Source organism: Notamacropus eugenii, chromosome 6 (genome assembly GCF_028372415.1).
Source record: "Notamacropus eugenii isolate mMacEug1 chromosome 6, mMacEug1.pri_v2, whole genome shotgun sequence".
NCBI lineage: Eukaryota > Metazoa > Chordata > Mammalia > Diprotodontia > Macropodidae > Notamacropus > Notamacropus eugenii.
Genome location: NC_092877.1, coordinates 261217067 through 261242801, shown reverse-complemented (window position 1 = coordinate 261242801; position 25735 = coordinate 261217067). Strand labels below are relative to the sequence as shown.

Below are 25735 nucleotides of genomic sequence, written 5' to 3'. Positions count from 1 at the left end.
TAACCATTCAGTGAATCTTCATAATCACACCTATTTCATTTGGGTAGGAACCTGAAAATAGGAATTTTCTTATTTCTTCTACAAATATTGAGAAATAATGACCTTATAAAGCTATTTCTCACAAAAAACAAATCTTGACAGGCTAGATTATTGAAGTGAATCTTGTATATCAAAACTTTATAGGGATAAGTGCAAAGTCTCACTTGTATTCAAAAAGTCAGCCTCACCATTGCAGGGGTGGGTTTGGATAATAGTTTGAAAGAGATTTAGGGGTTTTAGTGGACTACAAGCCCAATGAGTCAGCGGTGAGACGTGGTATACAGAAAAGTTCATCTCAATCTACGTTAATAATCCTTCTGTACTCTGCCCTGAACAGATTCCATTGGGAATATTGTATTTGCTTCTTGGCACCACAGTTTAAGAAGGACATTGGTAAGCTGGAAAAAATTCAGGGGAGGTCAACAAGGATGGTTAAGTGACTTATGTCCATGTCACATGAGGACTGTTTGAAAGAAAGGGATACATTTAAACTATCAAAGACTTAAGAATGGGCACAGGGGTCATAATAATTGTCTTCAGTTATTTGAAGAGTAGTCATATGGAAGAAAGAGTCCATTCATTCTGTTTGGTGCCAGAGGAAAGAAGTAGAAGCAATGGGTAGGTATTGCAAAGAAGAAAATGTAGAATTGATGTTACGAAAACTTACAAGGAGAGACTGGATGAACACATGTCATATAGGTACTAGTAATGACTTTAGTATGACAGGTAGGCATGTACTGTGTGCCAGACATTGCATTAAATATTGGGGATATGAACACGAAATGAAAATCTCTTCATGATTCAATGCTTTTGTTTGCTATTATTTTGTACTGTGTACAGTACAAATGAAAGATAGTACTTAGTCTTATGGAGCTACATTCTATGGGAATGGGAAGGCTGAATAAAAGGGAACTGAAAAGCATGTGACTATGGTGAGGGAGGAAAGGAAACTGAACAGGGCATGGTTATTAACTCCAAGAAAATAAAAAGCACATCTGGGTGAGGAATAAAGGAGAGCTAGGCTTATTCCCAAAATGGAGTCCTTGGAAGGATCTCACTAGTAGAAGAAGGAACTTACTCACCAGTGGGAGAAGAGACTGGCATGGCAGAGGAAAGTTTCAGGATGAGAAGGTGCCAGGTGCTGAGGGAAGTTCCAGGGCAAGAAGAAGGCTGAGTCATAATGGAGAGGTCTGGGAGAGAGTATGGACTAGACTGGAAGAACCCTGGGATTTGTTCAACTCTGAAATTCTGTGAGAAATTTCAAGGACAAGTTGAGTTTTTTCCTTTATTTTTAACAAAAAAAAAGCCACCTGAATTTAGGTCTACATTCACAAAGTGAAAAAGGTAGCCAAGAACCTAGACAAATCAAGCTAAATCTTTTCTTCCGCCATCAGTTCTCTTCATATCCTTTAGTTTGATTTGAGGAGGTTGAGATAGGTGTTTGTTGAATTATCTGGACATTCTCAGGATTGTATTTTCATCTATATGTGGAGAGAGAGTGTCTTTATATCCTTTTAATTTCTCCATCTCCACTTGAAGTGATCTATATTTTGCACCTGGACCCAGGTGGCTCTGGAGGAAAGAGTAAGGTTGGTGGACTTAGCACAGCCCTCCCACACTTAAATCCAATCCACTTGCAACTCATGGCATCATCTTCCCAATGTCATGGTCCTCTTCAAAAATGAGAAAGCAAAAATGACAACTGACAACTAGCATTTAGTCATAGGTTCCCAAAGTGGGCGATACCATCCCTTGCAGGTGCTGGAATGATCCAGGGGGATGGTAGTAGCCTCGGGTACATTTGGGGGACATTGAATAAAAATAATGGGACAGTGGAAGCATAAGGAAAGAAGAAAAGTTAAGAATATATTGAAAAACCATTCATACATGTTTTCTCTGTTGTGTAATAAAGTTAAAGTTGTAAAGATTACGTTATTTTCCAAATAAACACATAAAATGTAAGTTATAACCAATCAGTGGTCAAGTCGACTAACAGGTCTTAAAAGCAAGTGTTGGCAGGTGAGTGAGGTATTCATTGTTGGCAAGTCCAGCATGCATCAGCAGGAATACGTGCAGGTAACATTGTTGACAATATGATCCTATATGGTTACATGACCCAATATTGCACCATCAAAATTTCAATGCAGGAAAAAAATAAATTTACAATAAATGATCAAATGTAAGATGCAGCATTTCAAAAAATACATGCAAATTAAAAAAAATATGAAAAGATATTTCCAGGGGGGCACTGAGTAATTTTTTTTGACAAGGGGGCAGTAGGCCAAATGAGTTTGGAAACCTCTGGTTCCAAAAGTGCTATCCAAATATTATTTTCACTTGATTCACAATAATCCTGGGAGGAAGGCATTATTTTTAATAGTATTTTATTTTTTTCCAATTTCACACAAAGATAATTTTTAACATTCATTTTTAATAAAATTTTAAGTTCCAAATTTTCTACCTTCATTCCTTCCTCCCCTCCCCTGTCAAGATGGTAAGCAATTTGTTATATGTGCTATCATGTAAAACATATTTCCATATTAGTCATGTTGTAAAAGGAGAAACAGTTTGCAAAAAAATTGTTTGCAAAATAAAGATGGTGAAAATAGTATGCTTTGATCTGCATTCAGACTCCAACAGTTCTTTCTCTGAAGGTGGATAACATTCTTTTCATCATGAGTTTTTTGGTACTGTCTTCGATCATTGTATTGCTGAGAAAAGCTAAGTCAGTCATAGCTGATTATTACACAGTTGCTGTTAAAGTGTACAATGTTCTTCTGGTTCTGCTAATCACACTTGGCATGTCAATCTCCTGGTTTTTCTGTAATCTGCCTGCTCATCATTTCTATATACTATGCAACAGTATTCCATTACATTCATATGCCATAACTTGTTCAGTCCACTGATGGGAATCCCCTCAATTTCCAATTATTTGCTATCACAAAAAGAGCTGCTGCAAATATTTTTGTCCATGTAGGTCCTTTCTTTATGATGTATTTGGAATGCAGACCCAAGAGTGGTATTTCCTGGATCAAAGGGAATGCACAGTTTGATTGCCCTTTGGGCATAGTTCCAAAATGTTCTCCAGAATGTTTGGGTCAGTTCACAACTCACAAATTCTAAATCACTGTTGATTAGAGCATTTTTTTCTTATGACTATAGATAGCTTTGATTTCTTTATCTGAAAATTACCTGTTCACATCCTTTGACCACTGATCAATTGGGGAATAACATATTCTTGTAAATTTGACTCATGTCTCTCTATATTTGAGAAATGAGACCTTTATCAGAGATACTGGTTGTAAAAATTATTTCTCAGCTTTCTGTTTTCCTTCTAATCTTACTTGCAAGGTAGGTACTATTATTATCCCTATTTTACAGATGATCAAATTAAGACAAACAGAGATTAAGTGACTTGCCCAGGGTCACACAGGTAGTCTAAGAAACTTTGAACTTGGGTTTTCTTGACTCTGTCTCCATTGCTTTCTTCATTGTGTCACCCAGCTGCCTAACTTTTCTTCATTCTTATCCTTTCTGGCCTCATGTTTCCTCTGGCATTGGGATTTTAGTTCATAGCTAAATCTTCTTTTCCTCCTTTTTTCTTTCTTGTTCCATATAACCTAGAAAAAATAGGGTAGTTCTCTAAATCGTTGGATCATGGTTCATGCTTTATCATTTGGCCAAATTTGGTTCATGCCTTTGTTAGACTGTCATCTAAATTTTGTGAAATTTACAATGCATGAGGCAAATTGTAACTAGCTTTGATGACAGGAAAATAAGGAATATATACATTTAAAGGCAAGAAGTTCCTTCAGTGTATGTCTTCGTTATCTGGTTTCTAAGAAACTGAAAGCAAAGTGTGTCTACATGGGGCATAACTCAGCAAATTGTAATTTTTAAAATGAACCAATGCTGGTCCTCCATTTAGAGTGCAGGTCTGCATACTTAATGCTTTGAATAAGCATTCATGCAAATCAGCAGACATTCTGATTTTTTTTTCTTATAGTCATTTCAGAGCACAAAGTGCCTGCCTCCCACATTTCACTTTTATGTGCTGTATATTAGATCTCAAATGCTTGAGTGTCTTGGCCATTGTCCATTTTAAAGGTATAATTCAACCACTATAAAAGTATACCTCATTAGTGATATCTCTATCTCTGGCTAAGCAGTGCATTTTCTATTACATATGGGATGCAATATAATCCTATGTGAACACTAAAAGGATTGATTCTGTAGGCAGATCATTGAACATCTTACTATCCCTCCCTTCTTTTGTTCCCCATCCTCCTTTCACCCAAAGATTCAATTCTGAGTCATTACTGTCATGAGGACTGGTACTTTTAAAGCCTATTAAACTCCTTGGTTGAAGAATCCTTTATTCATACAGTCTTGGTATTGTATTCTGAGAGTCTCAGATTTAAGATCATAGGGATTATACACCAGAACAGAAATACTTTACAGGATCAATTTATGAGCATTTAGTTTTTCTCTCTTTTTAAAACTGAAAATACATTTTATTTATTTCATTAAATGTTTCCAAATTACTTGCAAATTTTTTCACATTAATTTTTTAAAAATTTGAATTCTAAATTCTCTCCATCACTTCTGTCCTTCCCTTCCCTGAGAAGGCAAGCAATTTGATGTCAATTATATTTGTGGTCATATTTCCATATTAGCCATGTTGCAAAAGAAAACACAGGTCAAAAAAAAAAAACCCAAGGAAAATAGAGAGTAAAAAAGTATGCTTCCATCTGCATTCAAGTTCATCAGTTCTTGAAATCTTGTCCTTAGGAGTTCTCTTGGACCATTGTCTTGATTAGAATAAGTTGATCATCATTAAAATATTGCTGACTGTGTTTCTGCTCCCTTCACTATGTGTGAGTAGTTAATGAACATTTACTGAAAAAATTTTTTTCCACTGATTCTTTATATCTTAAGCCCAAATATGGCTTTTGATTTAGAAGTAAAATTCATAGGTTCTTTCAATACCTGTATTTTTATTTCTTAAACCCCAACAACAATGATTTAAAATGCTATTATAGTCCTACTTAAAGTGAATTATTGGTACCAAAGAGCCTTCCTGCATTCAAGATTGCTACCATTCTTCTATGTTCAGGACATACATCACGACAGAACTTAGGGTTGTATTATTGTTTTTAAGAGGAAGAATGAGTAATGTGAAAAAAGACTCCTAAGGAAAGGGATTTTAAAGCCATTTGTCCTAAAAAGACATCCAATGGGCTTGAGATATATCTGTAAGGAAAACTGAAAAGGGAAAAAAGAATTCCAGGAGACTACCAAGGGCTAATACAGAAAGGACTTTAAAACTGTTTTTTCTTGTTAATATAGAAAACCAGTTAGAACGTGAGGTTTGGTGTCAAAAAGATACAGATTCATCATCTGACTCTGGCTCTTATTAACCGAGTGACATTGGACAAATGTTTTAACTTCTATATACTGCGTGCCTTTTTGTAGGAATTACTAGCTGAGTCTTAGACCAGTTGTGATCTGCATTGGTGGGTAATATGTAATAATTTGCCCATTGACTTCATGAATAAATAAGATTAACCAGAATAAGTATGGAAGTAAGTTACATTTGCTACATAATGAAGTAATATATTTCAACTTAGAAGACAAAGTAGAAGTAGTCAGGTTTTTTTTTTTGTTTTTAATAAGGGAAACTATTTAGATACATAAGAATTCAGTTAGGCAACAGAATTTTAGTTCTGGCTGTGATGAATTATATTAGGCACTGGAATTCAGTATCATCGAACTTCTTTTCAGAATGTTTCCACAAAAATATACATAATGTCATTTAGAAAAGATTTAACGATGCATTGGAAAGAGAAATAGACTGTTAATCAGCAAACAGGGGCTCTTGTCTCAACTGTGCCTCAAATTAACTCTGCAACATCCTTTCTGGCCTAAATTTCCTCATAGTAAAGTGGAGGAATTAGATCAGATGAACAATGAGGTTCATTGTAATTGTAACATTAGAACTGTGGTAACGATGCCGGAAAATCAGTGGCTTATACATATACTTTTGACCATAATGAGTAGCCTCATCATGAAGACAATATGTCCAGATACTTAAGTGCCTAGAAATACTTTAAATGAAATCTTGTTGATGAATACAATTTTGATGAAAATGAGCTAACAAATTGACATCTCTTTTGAGTTATAGGCATGAATGAGGTAGGACAAGTCACTGTGCATCTTGGGTAAGGACTGAAATAGACCCTTGTGTGTAATTGTCCATTAGAGCTTTTGAGATTTTCCTATAACATAAACCAATTGACTTGATACAAAATTAGCAGCCATGTTCCATGAAGGTAAGAGTTTCTTGGCATTAAAATGTGTGCATTTGTAAAAGAAAAAGCTATATTATAGTGTCCCTTTGTGTCCGTGCCTCTGGCCTGCCTTTCTTAGTCCCAACCATCCTAGTCAAATGAAGAAAGGCTGATTTGACTTAGTTAATTTTTAATTCACTATGATGACAGATTATTTCAGACACAATTGCCCTTGTCCTGTTTTCTATGCTTGCAATCTAGTTCCATCTCAGCAGATATTAGCCACATCAATACAGTGAAATTAGATATAATCCAACCCAGTCCAAACTGGCAAGCATTAGGCATATGGCCCATGATTAGCCACTGGTTTCAAGTTTTGCTTTAGTGTTCTGTACACACTAGGTATTGATGCCTCAGTTAAAGAATTAAATGTTTTAAAACCTGTCAGGGGAGCAGATGAGCCCTAATAGTGTTCTATCTTCAGAGAGGATGCCTCTGCTCCTCCTGACAGAGCAACTAAATGGCCTCACTTGCTTCACTGTCAGGTTCGAAATGACTGGGGCTTCCCCTTTCATACGCTCCCTTTAGGTAAACTATAGATGAAAACAGTGCAGAGTTGGCAGCTAAATGTGCTCTGTTTTTCAACCATCACTGGGAGAGAGTAAAACTCTCAAATAACCAACTAGTAAATTACCTAAAGGATAGCACAGAGTAGGAAACAGGGTATTGGGGCAGGAATCAGAAAAGACGGGTTCTGGTCTACTACTCTATTATTTTTGTAACCATGGGCAAAACATTTGACCTCTCTAGGTCTCTGTTATCTCTTATAAAAATGAGGGAGCTGGATTTAGTAATCTCTAAGTCACCTTGAAGCCCTAAAATTCTATGGTTTCAAGAGCTATTGAAAAATGAATTGTGCTCCATGTCTTTGGCATCATATGGATTTGTGTGAAAAGAGTCCTTCACCCTGTATGGTTTAGTTACATTTCTATTATCTAAAGTCCCTCTCCCCAATGTGACTGAGGGATTTGCTCCACAAATTAAGCGAAGTGGGCAGTCACTGTAGTTTTTCAGGTAGTTTAGGTCAGAAAAGGTATTTAGCATAAAATATTTTGGTAGAGTGTTGGAATGAACATGACATGATTTGCTTGATTTATTTATTCATGTAGCTAGCATTTATTAAGGAATTATTGCATGCCTAGCAGTAATCTGGAAGCTAAAGATAAAAAAGAAAAAAAGGGAAACCAGTCTCTGTCTTCAAATAGCTCATATTATGAGAGTTGGGCCATCTTTAGTCATCCTGATGAATATCTGGTCACTGGATTCAGATGGCTCAGGAGGAGAAGTGAGGCTGGTGACCTGCACAGCCCTCCCTCACTCAAAACAAAGTCAAGTGCAAGTCATGTCATCATTTCTCTGATGTCATGGTCTTCTTTGGCAATGAAGGAAGAACACAACAACAACAACACAATTATGAGGGTAAACAACAATTCCACCAATGAGTAAATACGAGACAACTACCAAATAAATAAATAATAATTTTCAGGTTGGGGAAAGACACGAGGAACTCTAGGGATAAGGACTAGTCTTATGTGCATGAAGGTACACAATCTGAGTTGTGCAAGGGAGATATGGGGGACACATTCTAAACACAGCTACACAGCTTGTGTGAAAGTGCAGGGTGGCAGATGGAATGTGATGTATGAGGAGAGCAAGGTAGCCAACTGGGTTAGAACATTGACTGTTTGTAGGACAACAATGTACAATAATTTTGGAAAGATAGGCTGAGTGGGTGGCACCGTGGGTAAGGGTCCTGGACTTGGAAGTAGGACGTTTTTATTTTTTCAGTCATTTTCAGTCATCTCCAACTCTTCATGACCTCATTTAGGGTTAGGGCTAGAGGTATTCTTAGCAAAGATAATGGCATGGTTTGCCATTTCCTTTTCCAGCACATTTTACAGATGAGGAAACAGATAAGCAGAATGAAGTGACTTGCCCAGGGTCAAACAGCTAGTATGTGTCTGAGGCTGGATTTGAATTCATTAAAATGTGTCTTCTTGAGTCTGAAGAAAAATGGATTCCAAAAGTCATGAATTTGAATTTTGTCTCAGATGCTTCCTACTATGTGCTACAGGGCAAGGCTCTTGATCTCAGATGCAGTTTCCTCCCTTGTAAAATGAGGCAAATGATAGCATCCCCCTCATAGGGCTATTGTGAAGTACCATTTACATATTATGTCATAAAGCACTTCACATACCTTGAATTACTACATCGATGCTAGCAATTACTGTGTGGGCAAAATTGACATGATGTGACATCTGTGGCACAGAAGAGAGTAGGGAAGGTTTGGAACAGCCACTCTGGGGAGTGAGGTCAAGACAGCATGAACTTGGAGTGATCCCAGTGAAGCCTGGTTGTGTCATTTCCCTACCAAACTAAAATTCAGTAGGAGGTAAGTATGGAAAAAGCAGAGGAAGGGTCATGCAAGATTAAGGTAATTAAGATTAATGAATGAGGATAGGAAAAGGGAGCAAGATATTGAAACACAGAGTGTATTAGTTGAACAAGTTAACTATAGGGGAGAGAAGGAAATGGCAAACCACGGCAGTATCTGAGCTATGAAAACATCAAATGGGGTCTTGAAGAGTTGGACATAATTGAAGAGAAGGGGAAGGCATGATAGTGAAATCAGAGCCTGGGTAATGACTGCTGAGCCATGATGATACAGCGAGGTTTTAGAAAAGGCAGAAAGGGGCAAAGAGTACAGCTGATCCTTCTCTTGGTTCAGTATTTTGGGGGGGATTCATTTATTGTGGAGAGGGGAGAAGGGCATATGAGAGACGAAGCAGGACTCTAGAGATTAGCTAGGGAGACACAGTGTCTTCTGCAGGGATGAGTAGTAAAAGACAGGAGTAAAAGAGGGAACATTCTAGAAAAAGACAAAATTTCTTAACAGTAGATTGGGAATATCCAAAGGGCACTGTTGAAGGAGGGGGTTCTGGTTTGATGGGAATTAGGAGAGGAGGCAGATGGGGATGAGGGAATGAAGAGTGAGAACTTGGGAGGAGTGTGGTTTTTCCTTTTTTTTTAAATGTCAGAAGTAGAATTTATTATGTAAAAAAGCAGGGAGAGCAATCATGATCTCCGACAAAGTTACAGCTAAAATTAGATTTAATCAAAAGAGGAAGAATAGTGAAACTACACTATATGTGAGCCATATCCATCAATAGTTTTAGAATCTAGGTATGGAGAACCTGTGACCTGGAGGTCACATAATGGCCTTCTAGGTCTTTGGGTGCAGCCTTTTGACTGAATCCAGATTTTTTAAAATTTATTTTAAGTTTTCAACATTCATTTTCATAAAATTATGAGTTTCAAATTTTCTCCCCATCTCTCCCCTCCCCCTACCGCAAAACACTTTGCATTCTGATTACCCTTCCACCAATGTGCCCTCCCTTCTAACCCTTCCCTTATCCCCATCTTCTCATTTGTCCTGTAGGGCAAGATAAATTTCTATACCCCATTACCTGAATTTCTTATTTCCCAGTTGTATGCAAAAACAATTCTCAACATTTGTTCCTAAAACTTTGAGTTTTACCTTCTCTTCCTTCTTCCCTTTCCACCCATCCCTACTGAGAAGGCAAGCAATTCAATATAGGCTATATATGTGTAGTTTTGCAAATGACTTCCATAATAGTCATATTGTATAAGACTAACTATATTTCCCTCCATCCTATTCTGCCCCCTGTTGCTTCTATTTTCTCTTTTGACCTTGTCTCTCCCCAAGAGTGCTCTAATTGCTCCCCCCTCCCATTTACCCTCCCTTCCATCATCCCCACTCCCTGCTTATCCCATTCTCCCCTGCTTTCCTGTAGTGTAATATAGATTTTCATACCAAATTGAGTGTACATGCTATTCCTTCCTTGAGCCAAATGTGATGAGTTAGTTTTGCTTTTTCCCTCTCACCTCCCCCTTTTCCCCTCCATTGGAAAAGCTTTTTCCTGCCTTTTCTATAAGAGATAATTTGCCCCATTCCATTTCTCCTTTTCTCCTCCCAATATATTTCTCTTTCACCCCCTTAATTTTATTTTTTTAGATATCATCACTTCCTATTCAACTCACCCTGTGCTCTGTTTCTCTGTCTCTCTCTTTCTGTGTGTGTGTGTGTGTGTGTGTGTGTGCCCACGCGCACACACATGTAGGTATGTGTGTAATCCCTCCAAATACCCAGATACTGAGAAAAGTTTCAAGAGTTACAAATATTATCTTTCCATGTAGGAATGTAAACAGTTCAACTTTAGTAACTCCCTTGTGATTTCACTTTCCTTTTTACCTTTTCATGCTTTTCTTGATTCTTGTGTTTGAAAGTAAAATTTTCTTTTCAGCTCTGGTCTTTTCATCAAGAATGCTTGAAAGTCCTCTATTTCACTGAATGACCATTTTTTCCCCTGAAGTATTATACTCAGTTTTGCTGGGTAGGTGATTCTTGGTTTTAATCCTAGTTCCTTTGACTTCTGGAATATCATATTCCATGCCCTTCAATCCTTTAATGTAGAAGCTACTAGATCTTGTGTTTTCCTGATTGTATTTCCACAATACTCGAATTGTTTCTTTCTAGCTGCTTGCAATATTTTCTCCTTGACCTGGGAACTCTGGAATTTGGCTACAATATTCCTAGGAATTTCTTTTTGAATCTCTTTCAGGAGGTGATTGGTGGATTCTTTCAATATTTATTTTGCCCTCAGGTTCTAGAATCTCAGGGCAGTTTTCCTTGATAATTTCATGAAAGATGATGTGTAGGCTCTTTTTTTGGATCATGGCTTTCAGACAGTCCCATAATTTTTACATTGTCTCTCGTGGATCCATTTCCAGGTGAGTTGTTTTTCCAATAAAATATTTCACATTATCTACCATTTTTTCATTCTTTTGGTTTTGCTTTGTAATTTCTTGGTTTCTCATAAAGTCATTAGCTTCCATCTGTTCATTCTAATTTTTAAAGAAGTATTTTCTTCAGTGAGTTTTTGAAGCTCCTTTTCCACTTGACTAATTCTGCTTTTTAAATCATTCTTCTTCTCATTGGCTTTTTGGACCTCTTTTGCCAATTGAGTTAGCCTATTTTTAAAGGTATTATTTTCTTCAGCATTTTTGTGGGTCTCCTTTTGCAAGCTGTTGACTAGCTTTTCATGATTTTCTTGCTCCAACAATGGACCCTGGGTGCTGCCGTGGCAGCAGCTTGCTGCCTACTGCTGCTCCTGCAGCTGCCACCTGGGGCCAGGGCTAGGGGAGGATCCTGTTCCCTTCTTGCTCTGGTTGAAAAAGCTTTCTCACTGATCTTTGGAGCCTGTGGATTAAGGGATCTTCAAAAAGCTGCTGCTGGGGATTCTTTCCCTGAAACCTGTTCTGGCCCTGCTCCTCCTGGTGCTGTGCAGCCAAGGCTGGGTTGGATTCTGCTCTGTGTCCAGTGTGACAGACAAACCATTACTGTTTGCCTTGCAGGTCACCCTGGGCTTTAAATCTCCTCCACTCTATCATTCCGTGGCTTCTGCTGCTCTAGAATTTGTTGAAAGTCTTTCTTTCCAGGTATTTTATGGGCTGTAGGGGAAGAGCTAGAGTATGTGTGTCTTTCTACTATACCTTCTTGACTCCACTCCCCCAATTGTGGTTTTTCCTTAGGCAGTTGGTGATTGTGTTTTTTTTAATTACTACTAAAGCTTAAATACATGATAAGAAAAGGAAAAGAAACATTATAAACTTAAACACAATTTTTTTAAAAGTATCATGTGTACAGAAAAAGTAAAAGATTCAAAATATATAGCAATAAATATCCATTTCAAGAAAACCTATAGAATAAATACTGTGCATTGTGTTTAGAGCTGCCATCTTTGCTTCCTTGTAAGTTTTCTTTTGTTCTGTGCTGTGCACTTTTTACTTTGCTCTTTATTCCCCTTCTTTCCCCTGCCCACTGAAGGTTACAATTAATATAAGTGATTCTATATCACTGGGATTATAAGAAGAAGAAGAGATGTTTGCTAACTATATGATGTGGCAGAAGTACTTTTTGATTAGAACTACCATCCTTAGGAGTTCTGTGAACAATAGAGCATAATGACAGTTTACATTATCGCAAAAACTGCCCCATCCTCCACTTCGTAATGTGTACATAGAAGCAGGACATGGTCCACCCTAAGCCCTGTTTGTGTCTGAAGGGTCACAAAATGATCACAGCATGGTTGTTCATGGGGGGCTCACTTTTGTGAGTATTCATTCAACTCTGTGCTTTGTTTCCACAGCATGTATGTCTCGAATGTGTTAGGAGCTTCATCTACACAGCATAACAGCAAGTCTGAAATTTGTCAGTTATTGAGTTAACTAGTTCCATGCAAACAATCAGGATGAATGATTTGGGTAACTCAAAAATCTACTAACTTGGGCCCCAAAGAAGCATCTGGAGGTAAAATTATCAAGGCTGCCTGTCTCCATTGATTCAAACAATTAAAGAATTGTTCATTGAATGTGAGCACTTAGCACAAAGGGAAGCAGAGATTGAACCAACCAGATAATTTACCAGAATGAAAGATGAATTAGTTGTTTGGGTACAAGGCATTTTTTTCATTCATAGAAATTCATTTAACATGGCATTGGGATCATAGAATAATAAATCTTGTATACTCCCTTTTGGGATGCCCTTAGAAAAGCTACTTTTCATTCCCTGGGAGGTATTAGGAAGTCACAATGAAATAAAAACATTGCATTTTCCTGAATTATCTTTCTTGGAAAGCCTTTCTAAATTGGGTCACATTTCCATCCTGATTTTGTTTTGATGTAGTATTTCAGTGTTAGGTGGGTTCCTATTATATCCATTTACTAATATTGCTGAGCATCCAAAGATTCTTCCGACAGGAAAAAAGGAAAGAAGAAAGGAGGGAGGAAAGAAGAAGATAGAACAAAGAATCCAGAACCCTAAAAGTAATTCCCACTTGGTTTTTAGAATTATTCAATTTTTGTTATGCTCTTTTTATCTATGAATGTGATATGGATTTATTCACAGTTCTCAAGTTTAATCTGAGTTCAGAAGCAATTTCCTTCATGATTACCCTTACGAAAAACTAAGCTTTATTTCATCTGGACTCGTGATGCTGCCCCTTATTATAAATATACTTTGTTGGTATAGCGTTAACTTATAAGATTATCCCACAGGATGCTGGGGAATGTTCATCAAATATACTCTGGGCATAGCACATCCCAACTAACACTGATGGGACTATTGGTTGTGACAGTAAGTTATTCAGAGGAAGTATGAAGTAGCAGAAAGAATTCTGGACCTGGAATGAGGAGAAGTGGGTTTGAATCTTGACTGTCACTTATTATCTGCAAACCTTAAGCAAGAAATATACTTGTCTAAGCTCCAATTTCTTTGTTAATAAAGTACAGATAATTAAATTTACATCATATAAGTCACAGGGTTATTAGCATAAATATTCCAGCCATACTGGCATATTTGACGTCTCCCACGCATACAACATTTCTTCTTTTCTCTCTGTGGCTTTGTACAGGCTGTCTTCCATACCTCGAATTAATTCTTTCCTTTCTTTTACACCTCTACCCAATTACCATGTATTTCTTTCATATCTCTGTTGTATTTACTCATATGTATACATGAGGCAGCTAGGTGGCATAGTGGATCGAGTTCTTAGTGATTTCAAATCTGGCCTCAGACACTTACTAGCTGTGTGACCCAGGGCACAGGGTTATCTGTTAAAAATGAGCTGGTGATCGAAATGACAAACAGTCAAGAAAACTCAAATGGAGTCATGAAGAGTTAGACGTGACTGAAAAACAACAAATATGTATACGTGCTATTTCTCAAATAAACCTGAGGGCAGGGAGGGATTCTGCTTTGTTCTTTCTCTCCAGAATTTAGCAAAGTACCTGGTGCCTTCAAGGTACTTTACAAATAAGTCCCATCCCTTCACTCCCCTCCTCCCCTCCCTTCCCCCCCTTCAATGGGCCCCTGCCTAAGGGCTCCTCTGGACCCTCCTAGCTTTACAGTGATTATCAATAGTAACTGTTCCTGTTTCCTCCTAGCCTGTTATCTTTCTTTTTCTTGGCATCATTAAAGGGGCCGTGCCCTGGCTACTTCTTAAGTAGGCCTATTCAATCTCACCCTAAGGGAATATCTGCATAAACCTTGGCCTAAAGGGGCCAAGGTCTCCCAATGCATCCTGGGCCTTCTCCAGTCATCCTGAGGAATATCTGGTCACTGGATTCAGATGGCTCTGAAGGAGAAGTGAGGCTGGTGACCTGCACAGCCCTCCCTCACTCAAAACAAAGTCAAGTGCAAGTCATGTCATCATTTCTCTGATGGCATGGTCTTCTTGGGCAACGAAGGACGAACACAACTTTGTATAAGATATTGTCACAACCTAAATACTTTGCTTGCTGTGTCCAAAAAATTTACTTAAGTAAAAGAAATGGGGCAGCTCGGTGGCACAGTGGACAAAATGCTTGACCTGGAGTCAGGAAAACCTGAGTTCAAATCCAACCTCAGATTCTTACTAGTTGTATTACCCTGGGTAAATCACTTCACTCTGTCTGCCTCAGTTTCTCATCTCTAAAATGAGGAGAAGGAAATGGAAAACCACTCCAGTGTCTTTCTGTGTGTTCGTCTTTCATTGCCCAAGAAGACCATGCTGTCAGAGAAGCAATGACATGACTTGCACTTGACTTTGTTTTGAGTGAGGGAGGGCTGTGCAGGTCACCAGCCTCACTTCTCCTCCAGAGCCATCTGAATCCAGTGACCAGATATTGATCAGGATGCCTGAAGATGACCCAGGATGAGGCAATTGGGGTTAAGTGACTAGCCAAAGGTCACACAGCTAGTGAGTGTCAAGTGTCTGATGTGAGATTTGAACTCAGGTCCTCCTGACTCCTGCACTGGTGCTCTATGCACTGCAACACCTAGCTGCTCCAGTATCTTTGCTAAGAAAAGCCTAAATGGGGTCACAAAAAAGTTGGCCATAACTGAAACTACAGAACAACAAAATTAAATAACTTTTAATATTGAGTCTCTTCTCATGTGTCTTTCTTATGTTTTCCAAGCTAAATAGTTCCAATCTTTTTAACCATTTATTATAACACATGATTTCTGGATCCATTATCATATCCAACCTTGTCTTAGACACACTATAGTTTTCAGTTAATTCCACAAAATTTAAGTGCTTGTTTACAGAACACTATGCTAGTTCTTATTAAAGAATTTATGATCAAGTAAGGCAAAAAAACGTGGTTGTTTGTTGTCCTTTGTTCTAGATGAGGACCAAAATGACATCACTATGCTAGAGTCAAGTTTCAGTGTGTCCAGTTGTGGAGGATCAGACCAGTGCAAGTTTCGAATGCTCTACCACAGGTCAGGCACAAATAGTCCACATGAACTTTTGGGGTGGATTCTCTAAATCTGTGCATCCTGTGTTTCGTTTTAGCTGTTTCAATTTTGCTTCGCTCATAGAGCACAGGACCTTCTCTGGTGTGGGCATACCATGCTGAGCGTTCCTGTGTCAGTGTCTCCCATATCCCACAATAAGTTCCAAAGTTCATAAGAGAGACTTTGAGAGCATCTGTGTATCTCTTCTGACCACTGTGTGAAAGCTTGTCCTGCGTGAGTTCTCCATAAAATAGTCTTTTTGGCAAGTGTACATTTTATATTCAAACAACATGGCCAGCCCACCAGAGTTGGGCCCTCTGAAGCTGAGTTTGAATGATTGGTAGTTTAGTTCAAGAAAGCACTTTAGCATCTGGTATCTTATCCTGCCAGGTGATGTTCAGGATCTTTCTAAGATAATTCAAATGGAAGTGATTCAACTTCATGGCATGACTCTGATATACTATCCGGGTTTCACAGGCATACAACAATGAGGTCAGCACAACAGCTCCATAGACCTTCAGTTTGGTAGTCAGTACAATAACATATGGGTTAATTCTCTGCTGCTTGAGCTAATTTTGGCCTGACAGTTAACACCAAGAAAACATAGGTGCTCCATCAGTCACCACCACACCATTCATACGTGGAACCATCAGTTACAGCAAATGGAGAAGCGTTGAATGCTGTGGATAAGTTTACTTACCTTGGTAGTGTACTTTCCAGATATGTACACGCTGTAATTAGGTGGACTCCTGTGTTGCCAGAGCTAGTACAGTGTTTGGGAGGATCTGAAGGAAAATATGTAAGAGAAGTATTAGAGTGACTTTCAGACTGAAGGTCTATACAGCTGTTGTACTGACCTCATTCTTGTATGCTTATGAAACCTGGACTGTTTAACTGGCAATAATAATATACACAAATTTTCACAGTACCAGGTAGAATGTGTTTTCACTAGATATGCTACCTCCTAGAGGGTATTTAAAGAAGTCTGGTACGATGTACATTGTCTTTGGAAGATCATGGAGAATAGGAGAGTTACTGCAAGAATCCAATGGATGAATAACCCCAAATTTAAATAAAGAGAAAAGGGATGGCATCATTAGGCCAGTGAACTTAACTTTCCTTCTTGGTAAAATTCTCTGACATATTAAAGGAATGGTTAGGAAACATTTGAAAAAAGGAAGCAATTATTATTGAATCAACCCAGCTTTGTTTGGAATGGGTTATGTTAGACTACCTTTGTTTCCTTTTTGGAGAGGATTACTAAAATGAGAGCTCAGAGGAATGCTATAGAGTTCACTGAGGTTTTTAGCAAAATAACTGATAACTGCTGTTATCTATTCTTGTAGAAAATATGGAGAAAGCTAAATTATGCAACAATTAAGTAGATTTTGAACTGGTTGGATGGCTAGATCCAAAGAGTAGTTATTAATAGTAAACTTCTAAATAGGTCTCTAATGGAATACTCCCAAGATCTGCACTGCATCCAATGCTGTTTACCATTTTTATCAATGACATGAATAAAAGGCACAGATGGTATGCTCATGAAATATGCAGTTGAAACAAATCAGGAAGGAATAGCTAGCATACATGATGACATTCAGAATTCAAAAAGATCTTGACAGACTAGAACTTTGGGGTAAAAGGAATAATGCAAAATTTATTAAGGATCAAATAGGCTTACACTTAGGTTCAAAAAAAGTACAAGATCAGGGAGTCATGGCTAGACCATAGCTCCCTGACAAAGATCTGAGGATTTTTGTGAACAGCAAGCTCAATATAAACCAATAGCGTTTTGGCAGCCAAAAAAACTAATATGATTTTAGGTTGCACCAAGTGGATCATATGATCTGGGACTAGGATAACTAAATGGTACAGTGGATAGAACACTGGTCCTGGAGTCAAGAACTCCTGAATTCAAATCTAGTCTCAGATGCTTACTAGTTGTGTGATCCTGAACAATTCACTTCTGTCTGCTTCAGTTTCCTCCACTGTAAAATGGAGGTAATAATAGCGTCCTTCTCCCAGTGTTGTTGTGACAATGCAATGAGAAAATATTTGCAAAATGTTTAGCATGTGCCTGATAGGTACTTAATAGATTCTTAGTCCCATTTGCTGTCTATAATAATATTGCTGTACCCTTGTTAGACCACATTTGAAGTACTGTGTTCAGTTTGGGGCACTACATGACAGGGAAGGTATTGATAAATTGTCCAGAAGGAGACAGCCAGCACAGTGAAGGGTTTCAAGTTCATGTAAACTGGGGGGGTGGGGGGTGTATTTAGTATAGGTAATAGAAGACTTGGGATGATGGTGGTCATGAAGACTATTTTCAAGTATTTGGAAAACTGTCATAGGGATTAGTTTTGATCTGTTTAGTTCCAGAGGAAAGAATTAAGACCAAAGAACTGAAATTGAAAAGAGACTAATTTAGGCATTATGTCAAAAACTAGTTTCTAGTAAGTGGAACTATGTAGCCTTGGAATGATTTGTAAGAGTTAGTGAGCTCTTCAAGCAAAGTCTACATGCCATTTGATGGATATGTTGTAGGGGGGGATTCTTGTTTAGGTATGCAATGGGCTATGTGGCCTCTGAGGTCCTTTCCAAATTGGAGTATCTGTAATTTTGTGGTGAGATAGAGAGGGAGAGAAGGGGAGAGGAGGAAGAGAGAGGAGAGAGAGAGAGGGAGAGAAGAGGAGGGGGTGGAGAAGGGAGAGAAGTATGTGTATATGTGTGTGTGTGTGTGTGTGTGTGTGTGTGTGTGTGTGAGAGAGAGAGAGAGAGAGAGAGAGAGAGAAAGACAGAGGTGTGGAGGAGGCAGACATAACTACAGAAATGTAGGAATCACTTCCAGCTGGGAAAATTGGGACAGTTTTAATGGCAGGAGGTGACACTTTAGCTGGGCCTTGAGGGAAATAGATTTCAAAAGGCTAAGATGTGGCGGGATTTCACTCCAGGCATTAAGGACCATATCTCCAAATTTGTGGAGGTAGGAGAAAGCAGAATAAGTTCAGGGAATGGCTTCTATTACATTTTGGTTAGAATGAAGAGTGTTTGAAAAGAAACTGTAAATAAAGGTAGTAAAGGACAATGAATCTGACTCTGGATTCTTGCAGGCCAGGATAAGAAGTTAAGAGAGGATAAAAAAGAGTTTACCCAGATAGACAGGTGCTAGATGACCAAAACTGGGATCCAAGAAGATACTGATAGTCTGAACCAGGGGTTCATAACTTAGTTTCTATGAACTTGTTTTTAAAAAATACTTGATAACTGTATTTCAACATAATTAGTTTCCTTTGTAATCCTATATATTTTATTTATGCACTTAAGAACCTTGTTCTGAGAAGGAGACCCACAGACTTCATCAGACTTTAAGATGATTCACCTTGGACGCAGTACAGGTTAGGAACCCCTCATCTAGAAGGTTGGGTCAAATGTAATAAAACAAAAATTAATACGTTTACATGTAAAGTTCCAAATTGTCTTCAAAGAGTCAACTGTACAAGTATAGGATGGGGGACATTTAACTAGAAAATCATTCATGAAGAAATGCTATTTAGAGAGCATCACTAAGAGAAGAATCATTTTTTGCAGACACTTTTCAAACCCACTATTATAATATCAGCTCTTTAAAAACAGGAACTGAGTTGTCTTTGATCCTTGGCACTTATAAGGCTGCCTTGCGCATATTCATTATTTAATAAATGCTTGCTCTTGAATGTTATATTCTACCCTAGTCAGATTAAAACTGGAATACCGTATACTCTGGGTGTCACATTTTAAAAAACTATTATATTTGACAAAGTAGAGTGGGCCCAAAGGAGGGCAAATGGGATGGTGCAGGTCCTAGGACTGTGTTAGTCCTTTGTTGCCAAAGAAGACCGTGCCATCAGAGAAATGACGACATGACTTGCCCTTGACTTTGTTTTGAGTGAGGGAGGACTGTGCAGGTCACCAGCCTCACTTCTCCTCCACAGCCTAGAGACCAGATCAGATAAGGATTGGTTAGAAGAGTAAAGAATTGTTGGCTTGGAAAGGGGAAGAACTTTAGGAGTCTGACTCATCTTCAAACAGAGAGAACTGTCCTGTGGAAGAGAGAATTAACTTGTTCTGCTTGGTCCTCGAAAGCAGAAAAAGTATCAGTACTTAGTGGAACCAAACGAGACATAGTTTTCATTTTCATGTAGGAAACATCCCTAAGAACTAGAGCTATTCAGTGATAGAATGGGTAATTATTTGAAGTAGCAAGCTCCTTAACACTGAAGGTTTTCAAGTGGAGGAGAAGTGGCTACTAGAAGGTGCAATGGGAGAGGGTATTCCTTTTCAACTCTGGGTTAAACTAGTTTTAACCTCTGTGGTTCCTTTCAGCTCTTAAGAATCTGTGATTCTATAGCTAAGGGAGCTATCAATTGTGCAGGTAAATCATGTGAACAAAAATCGATTAAGAAGATTGCTTTGGCATCTCTTTGCAGGGTGGACTGAGAAAGGGAGAGACAGTAGTTTAGACAAGAGGAAAAAAGGCAACTTAATTCAAATAATGGCAGTGGGAGTGGGAAGGAGAAGACAGAATATAAGAGATATATAGCCTATGATCCAAACACCTCCAAAGACCCTCTTGCACTTGCATTCACATTAACAACATTTTAACTATATCTGATTCACTTTCCCTCTTTCAGTAAGATTGGCTAAAATGATTGAAGTAGAAAGCAACAAAATGTTGGAGGAGATGTGGAAAAACTGGGATACTTATTCACCGTTGGTGAATTTTGAACCATTTTGGAGAACAATCAGGAATTATGCTCAAAGTGTTATTGAACTGCCTATACCGTTTGACCCAGCAATACCACTGCTAGGTCTGTTTCCAAAGATGATTAGGGAAACAGGAAAAGAACTGTCAATTATTTATAGCATCTGTCTTTGTGATGGCAAAGAACTGGATATTGTGGGGATGCTCACCAGTTGGGGAACGGCTGAACAAGTTGCGGTATATAATTGTGATGGAATACTATTGTACTGTAAGAAATGACAAGTAGTACAATTTCAGAAAAACATGGGTAGACTTGCACAAAATAATGAACAAAATGACAAGAATCATGAGAATGTTGTATACGGCAAGAATGCTATTGTTTTAAGAAGAACTTTGAGCAACTAAGTCATTTTGACTATTACAAATACCCAAATAACTACAAAGGGCACATGAAGGAAGATGCTATCTGTATCCAGAGAAAGAACTGATAAATGGGAGTATGTATAGAATGATTTTACACACACACACACACACGCACACACACACGCACACACACACGCACACACATACATATTTGTATCTAATGGTAACCATTTCTAGTATGTGTGTGTGGGTGTAGGGAAAAAAAGAAATGTACATGATAAATTTATGATATATTTAAAAGCAAGCTGTACATAACAGATTTTCAATTTCGTGTGCAATCATATTTTTATTATACTACTGTGTTGTGGAAATGATTACTTCATAAATTAAAAATAAAATAAATCAAATTTTAAAGAAGTTAATTCAGGGTTAGGGATTTATTTGCTTATTATGTGTATAGATTTAGAGTGACATAGTAAAATAATTATATCAAAAATGGAAAAAAAAGGAACAGAAAATAATGTTAAAGTTCTTAAATGTCCTTCTAACACCCTCCTCCCCTCCTCTCATCCTTGTCAAAGGTGAGTTGCGATATTAGCCCTTCCAAGTCTCACATCTCTCACAAGGGAAGTCATATTTTGCCTCAGTCTTCCACTGTAGACAAAGTACACTCCTGGGCAAGGAGTAGCATGGCTCAAGGCCTTTAGTGCACGGTTAAGGCTGTGTTGACAGTTGTATCATTTACCTGTTCATCTCACTGTGTATACTGTCTATGGTTCATTTCTCTCCGTTTGGCTCCATGGAGGTCCTGGTTTGGCTGCTGCTCCATTTTGTCTTAGCTTGTCTTTTCCCATGGCCAATAATATAGGAAAGATACCTATTACCTGTCCTGCACCCTTTCATCTTAGTGGTAGGAAAAAAAATCAACAAAACAAAACAAATTTCTCTCTATCAAAGGCAGCTAGATGTTATACTAAATAGATCTTTGGACTAGAGTCCAGTATCTGAGTTCAAATATGGCTTCAGACAATTATGATCTGAGTGACCCTAGGCCAATTACTTAATGGGAGTCTACCTCAGTTTCCTCATCTGTAAAATGGATATAATAACCGTATCTCCCTCACAGGGTTGCTGTAAGGGTTGCATGAGATAACATGTGAAGTACCTTGCAAATCTTCAAGAGCTATAGAAGCTCTACTACTGTTGTTCTTTTTGCCCCTAGATTATCCCTATCTATTTCATTAAGGAAGGGTAAGAGCGGTTTTTTTTGTCTTGCTGGTCGAGAAAACCTTCATGCACAGTAGCTTCTCTCCCTTTCAGAGGGGCGGAAAAACCATCTCTCGATATTTCAGCAACAAAATGAACAGACTTTGGCAACTAACTGATTATGCAGTGTGAGGAAGGGAGATAAATATACAATCCTTCATTTAGAATGAAGTCATTCTGAAGATGTATGGCTGGGAAAATGGTGATTGCACCTGCATACACAGGGAAGCTAGAAGAAAAGATAGATTTAAAGTGAGGAAGGAAAGGTGATGAGTTCAATTTAGGTTGAGCTGTCTGACAGGGATGTGGGACTGGGGAAAGGTAGTAAGCAGAGATAGACTTGGTAGTCAGATGCATAAAATGGTAATTGAACCATGTTAGTCTGTATTTTCTTGGATAAATTTCCTCTTCTTGTTTTTGTTTTCAGTTCATTATTTCAGTTCATTGAAATAATTTTTCTTTAATTTTGATTTTGTCACCTAGCATAATAACTTATAATTATTCAAATTTATCTTCCATCTTCAAATATAAGTATGATGAGTGCTGATAAGTTTCTTACCACATCTTGGAAACATTCTGGGAAGACAGCATACCTCTTAGTTAACCAAGTCAGTTCCATATGTGAGAGCTTTAACATCGCTCTATAAAGAGTCATCCATAGCTATCACTTTTTCCTAAGGGTCTCAAGCAGATTTTTCCCATTCCCATATTGCCAGTAGTCCACTTGGAAATATGAGACTAGAACTTGGAAGAGAGTCCATGAAAAACTGAAGATGGGAGGGCGGAGCCAAGATGGTGGAGTAGAAAGACGCACATACACATAGCTCCGAACCCACAACCCATAGAACATCTACAAAAAAGTAACTCATGGCGAATTCTGCACCCAGAGGCCACAGAACATTGGAGCGAGGGAGATTTCTGTTCCAGAGAAACCTGCAAACCTCTCGCAAAAGGTCCTTTGCGCCACGGACTGGGCGCCGGGACTGGGAGCTGAGTACAGCCCTGCCACGGCCGCGGCCCCGAGAGGAAAAGATCCGAGCAGGCTTCAGGGATGGGATTTCCAGCAGCCACACGGGTCCCTCCACCCACAGGTGACAGGGGTCGGTGAGAGGGTCTCTTTGGTGGGTCGAGAGGGGAGTGGGGTGCCCCCACAACTCAGGCCCCCTCAGGAGGCAACAGCGGAGGCAGGAGCAGACTAGGGCTCCCCAAGCAGGCAGGAGCCTGGATCCATTGTGGAAGGTCTCTGCATAAGCCCCCTGAGGGAACTGAGCCTGAGAGGTGGCCCTGCCTCGACCTCAGCACCTGAACTTAATCTCACACTGAATAGCAGCCCTGCCCCCGCCAAAAGCCCTGAGGTTGGGAAGAAGCATTTAAATCTCAAACCCCAAGCGCTGGCTGGGAGGATCTGGAAGAGAAGCGGGTGTGAAGAGAATATTCAGAAGTCAAATCACTGGCTGGGAAAATGCCCAGAAAAGGGAAAAGAAATAAGACTATAGAAGGTTACTTTCTTGGGGAACAGGCATTTCCTCCCTTCCTTTCTGATGAGGAAGAACAATGCTTACCATCAGGCAAAGACACGGAAGTCAAGGCCTCTATATTCCAGCCCACTCAATGAGCTCAGGCCATAGAAGAGCTCATAGAAAATCAAGTTAGAGAGGTGGAAGAAAAGCTGGGAAGAGAAATGAGAGACATGCAGTCAAAGCAGGAACAGCAGATCAGCTCCCTGCTAAAGGAGACCCAAAAAAATGCTGAAGAAAATAACACCCTGAAAAATAGGCTAGCTCAATTGGCAAAGGAAGTTCAAGAAGCCAATGAGGAGAAGAATGCTTTCAAAAGCAGAATTAGCCAAATGGAAAAGGAGATTCAAAAGCTCACTGAAGAAAATAGTTCTTTCAAAATTAGAATGGAACAGATGGAGGCTAATGACTTTATGAGAAACCAAGAAATCACAAAACAAAACCAAGAGAATGAAAAAATGGAAGATAATGTGAAATATCTCATTGGGAAAAACAACTGACCTGGAGAATAGATCCAGGAGAGACAATTTAAAAATTATGGGCCTACCTGAAAGCCAGGATCAAAAAAAGAGCCTAGACATCATCTTTCATGAAATTATCAAGGAAAACTGCCCTGAGATTCTAGAACCAGAGGGCAAAATAAGTATTCAAGGAATCCACAGAACACCACCTGAAAGAGATTCAAAAAGAGAAACTCCTAGGAACATTGTGGCCAAATTCCAGAGTTCCCAGATCAAGGAGAAAATAGTGCAAGCAGCTAGAAAGAATCAATTCAAGTATTGTGGAAATACAATCAGGATAACACAAGATCTAGCAGCTTCCACATTAAGGGATTGAAGGGCGTGGAATATGATATTCCAGAAGTCAAAGGAACTAGGACTAAAACCAAGAATCACCTACCCAGCAAAACTGAATATAATACTTCAGGGGAAAAATTGGTCTTTCAATGAAATAGAGGACTTTCAAGCATTCTTGATGAAAAGACCAGAGCTGGAAAGAAAATTTGACTTTCAAACACAAGAATGAAGAGAAGCATGAAAAAGTAAATAGCAAAGAGAAGTCATAAGGGACTTACTAAAGTTGAACTGTTTACATTCCTACATGGAAAGACAATATTTGTAACTCTTGAAACTATTCAGCATCTGGGTACAGGGTGGGATAACACACACACACATGCACATGCACACGCACACACACATAGAGACAGAGTGCACAGAGTGAACTGAAGAGGAGGGGATCATATCTTAAAAAAAAATGAAATCAAGCAGTGAGAGAGAAATATATTGGGAGGAGAAAGGGAGAAATGGAATGGGGCAAATTCTCTCTCATAAAAGAGGCAAGCAAAAGACTTTTTAGTGAAGGGAAAAAGAGGGGAGGTGAGAGAAAAACATGAAGTTTACTCTCATCACATCCCACTAAAGGAAGGAATAAAATGCATGCTCATTTTGGTAAGAAAACTTATCTTACAATACAGGAAAGTGGGGGAGAAGGGGATAAGCAGGGTGGGGGGGATGATGGAAGGGAGGGCACGGGGAGGAGGGCGCAATTTGAGGTCAACACTCATGGGGAGGGTCAGGATCAAAAGAGAGAACAGAAGTAATGGGGGACAGGATAGGATGGAGGGAAATATAATTAGTTCTTACACAACACTACTATTATGGAAATCATTTGCAAAACTGCACAGATCTGGCCTATATTGAATTCCTTGCCTTCCAAAGGGAAGGGGTGGGAAGGGAGGGAGGGCAGATTGGCAGACAGGGGCAATTAGAACTCTCGGTGTTTTGGGGTGGGGGGAGGGGAAAAAAGGGGAGAAAATGTGGAACCCAAAATTTTGTGAAAATGAATGTTAAAAGTTAAATAAATTAATTAAAAAAAAACTGAAGATGGTTATACCTTATCTCAAATCGGGTATCTGACATCTCTAAAATGAGGAGATTCTATGGATTATGAGTCTCTTTCAATTTTAAATCTGTAATCTTGTGATTTTCCATTAGACTGTTAGCGCTTTAAGGATGGGGCCCTTAGCTTTTATCTTTCCAAGTACCCTATAACTCAACATAGTGACTTGCCCAAAGCAGGTGCTAAAATTTCTTTG

The 25735-nt window shown here is 38.8% G+C and overlaps 1 long non-coding RNA gene across 1 annotated transcript in view; it reads left to right on the top strand.

Moving 5' to 3' along the window:
• Window positions 1–8593: 8593 nt before the first annotated feature.
• The window catches only part of LOC140512873 (uncharacterized), a 39907-nt gene continuing 22765 nt past the window's right edge, over window positions 8594–25735 (top strand). Inside the window, exon 1 of the long non-coding RNA XR_011969957.1 lies at window positions 8594–8781. This is a non-coding gene — a long non-coding RNA (uncharacterized lncRNA). The remainder of the gene's footprint in view (window positions 8782–25735) is intronic.